The sequence below is a fragment of the Chenopodium album genome, chromosome 12 (genome assembly GCF_948465745.1).
Source record: "Chenopodium album chromosome 12, dcCheAlbu1.1, whole genome shotgun sequence".
NCBI lineage: Eukaryota > Viridiplantae > Streptophyta > Magnoliopsida > Caryophyllales > Amaranthaceae > Chenopodium > Chenopodium album.
This window is the reverse complement of record NC_137845.1, coordinates 25,084,422-25,087,965: the sequence shown is the minus strand read 5'-3', so window position 1 is coordinate 25,087,965 and position 3,544 is coordinate 25,084,422. Positions and strand designations below refer to the sequence as shown.

Below are 3,544 nucleotides of genomic sequence, written 5' to 3'. Positions count from 1 at the left end.
GCGCATAGACCCAGATGTGCGCGCGCACGGCTGGTGGGTGCGTGCGCACGGCCTTGTGCAGCCCCCTTCGCTCGATTTTTCTATTTATAGCTTTTGACTTTCTTTTTTATGACGACTGAACTTTTGTACTTTAGACATAATCTTCCAGAAATAGTAGAGAAAGAAAGTAGAGAGAGAAGCTTAAGATTTTCTTGTTTGTACTTGAATTTGATCTTAGATTTCAATTGGATATTGAAATTCCTTCTTCAATTCAATGAAAGTTTGTAACATTTCTTTCCTTTGATTTACTTTTAATGCAATTCTTTCTAGTTTCTCGAATTTTGTTTGAGATTACATTCCTTGCTTTAGAATTTGTTGTTTGATTGATTTTTTTTTATTAAGCTTTAAATGAATATGAATTTGATTGAATTGGTTTTGTTCCTTAATTTCACCATGATTAGTGAGTAGATTAGTTGCTAGGGAGAACGGGAAGCATGCTTGATTAATGATTTTTGCTAGTTGATGATAGTTGACATAGTTGTGCATGTGATTAATTAAACTAGGAGCGATCAACCTATAAGATTAATCTAGATTGCATTGCAAATTTCAACGACAAGAACCCTTGATTTGAGAATTGCTTTAATTGATTGAATTTTATTGTGATTTTCCTTGTTAGCCATTCATAGTGAACCCTAGCTTGGCTTATAGGAGATAGCTTTTGGATTCCTTTTATTGCAACTATTGTTTGTCCCTTGTGATGTTGAAGCGATTGAGTGATATATAAATTAGCATAATCATTGAGTTTGCATGTGGAACCTATATCCCTAGTGTTTAGCATATTGAATTCTTTGATTTTTCTGGCTTCTTGACACTTTAATTACCAACCACAACCATTTATATTCTTCAAATTAGCTTGACATAGGCTATAGCATCGTTCCTACTCATTCCTATGGGTTCGACCCTTGACTTACCATATACTTGTATTAGGTTGGTCGAGTGTTTATAAATAAGGTTTGGCTCTAGGGAAAGGTAGATAACAACCTACATTTTCCTCTTGTCAAAATTGGCACCGTTGCCGGGGAGTGATATTGGTGCTTTGTTATAGTTGTTGAGTCTATTTCACCTTTCATTGAAAATACAAAAAGTTTATTTTAGGCTACACTTGTAGCCGTGCTACCAACCATTTCTTTTGAGATTTTATGCAAAGAGCACGTGGTAATGCACTAGTGCCATTTGATCCGGGAATTGAGAGAACTATTGCAAGGTTGAGGGGTGCTAGACGATCTTTGAGCCCTAGCATTTCAAGTGAAGAAGAACCACAACAAAAAGATCAAGCAAGAATGGGAGAAAATCCAAGGGTGGCTTTGAAAGAATTGGGGATTCCCGGTGCATATAGATTTGAGAGTGAGATTGCTCCACTTATAACACCGGCAAATGACTTTAAAATAAGACCGGCAATGATCACTTTGATAGAGAGGCGACAATTTAGTGGGGCCAAGAATGAAAGCAGGCTAAATCATCTCAAGGAGTTCGAAAAATATTGCAATACTATCAAGGTGAACGATATTTCCCAAGAATTCATCCGCCTCAAGCTCTTTCCCTTTTCTCTCATAGGGCGTGCTTTGGAATGACTAGACAAGGAGGTTAAGCCGAATTCTCTAAGGACATGGGACGATGTGACCAAGGAATTTCTATCCCGTTTCTATCCACAAAAGAAAACGGCGGAGGCTAGAAATTTGATTCAAGGTTTCAAGAAAAAGCCAAGTGAGAGCCTCTATGAAGCATGGGAGAGATACAAAGAGTATCAAAGAGAATGTCCTCACCACGGAATTCCTACTTACCAAATTATTCAAATCTTCTATGGAGGCCTTAGCCCTCAAGGAAAATCATGTTTAGATGGAGGAGCCAGAGGTCCTATCATGAACAAAACGGAAGATGAAGTGGTGGATATAATTGAAGAAGTAGTGAGGTATTATATAGATTGGAAAGATGGAGAAAGAGAGTCAACTAGCAAGAGTAGATCTTCGGTGTACTCGGTTGATCATCTAAATGCAATCAACAATCTATCCTCACAAATGACAAACTTAGGGAAGGAGATGTCTGCTATCAAGGCAAAGTTGGAAAGTGCCACCTAACAAGTTTCAAGTCTTCCCTCTCAATCTAAGGGGAGAGGTATGTCTTCTAATTCTTAACCCCCTCCTTCTAATAACATGCCTAGTGGATGCTTGTTTTGTGATGATTGTGGGTCGTATGATCATGATGTTTCTAGTTGCCCTCATGCATGTATGGATGTTTGTGATGATCAAGATGGAAATGTGAATGAGCATGTGAACTATGTGTCAAATAATCATGATTCTAGGTTTGAGAATCAAAGAGGTCAATGGAATAGGAATTACAACAATCATGGCAATTGTGACAACTATAACCAAGGTGGTGGCTATAGGAACCAAGGGAACCAAGGTTCTCGAGGTAACTATAATAACCAAGGTTATAGTAGCCAAAATCAAAACCAAAATTATTGTAATCAAAACCAAGGTTATGGGAATCATAATCAAGGTAGTGGTAACCATAATCAAGGTTATGGTCAAAATCAAAATAGGGGTAATTGGAACAATCAAGGTAGAGGAAATTTTCAAAACAATGCTCAAAGTGGACCTCCACCCAAATTTGCTCCAAAGGCCCAAAATGATAATTCATATGTTCAATCCTCTTCTTTTTCACATAGAACAAATTTGGAAGAAAATATTCAAAATCAAACAAAGTTGTTGAACACTCTTGGTAGAGGATGATAGAGATAGTGCATCTTTGAGTGAGGCTGAGATTGAGAGGTCTAGTGAGGTGAGAGTGGAGAAAGAAATTATGAAACCCAACCTTCCTTTTCCAAGAAAATTCATGAGACACGAGTTAGATGAACAATTTGGAAGAGTCATTGACATGCTCAAGCAACTTCACCTTTCTCTACCATTTACCGAAGTTGTCACCCAAATGCCCAACTACGCAAAATTCCTCAAAGACATTTTGAGTGGCAGGAGGACTTGTGATGGTGTAGAGACGGTGAACTTGACCGAGAATCGTAGTGCAATCATAATGAACCAGATGCCACCTAAGCTAAAAGACCCCGAAAATTTTTCCATCACTTGTGCTATTTATAAAATGCAAATTGAAAATGCCTTGTGTAGCCTAGGAGCTAGTGTTATCCTTATGCCATATTCGGTGTACCAAAGACTTGAGCTAGGGGAACTCTTACCTACTAACATCACTTTGCAATTGGCCGATAGGTCAATTAAGTTTCCTAAGGGTAAGGTGGAGGATGTTCCTTTGAGGGTTGAGAAATTTGTTATTCCGGTTGATTTTGTGCTACTTGAGATGGATAAAGATGCTAATATTCCTGTCATTCTAGGGAGACCATTCCTTACTACTTCGGATGCTTTGATAGATGTGAAAATTGCAAAATTTCACTTAAAGTAGGGAATGAGGTGATACAATTTGACTTGAATGATAGCATGAAGTATCCAATTTCTTCTTTAGAAAATTGATGTTGATTGATTCTCTTGATCATGTTGTG

At 37.9% G+C, this 3,544-nt stretch overlaps 1 non-coding gene across 1 annotated transcript; it reads right to left on the bottom strand.

Annotated features, from left to right (window-relative positions):
• Window positions 1-1,704: 1,704 nt before the first annotated feature.
• On the bottom strand, window positions 1,705-1,810 carry LOC145573326 (small nucleolar RNA R71). Its single transcript, XR_014097374.1, has one exon. It is a non-coding gene; the product is annotated as a small nucleolar RNA R71 (small nucleolar RNA).
• Between the last annotated feature and the right edge of the window lie 1,734 nt (window positions 1,811-3,544).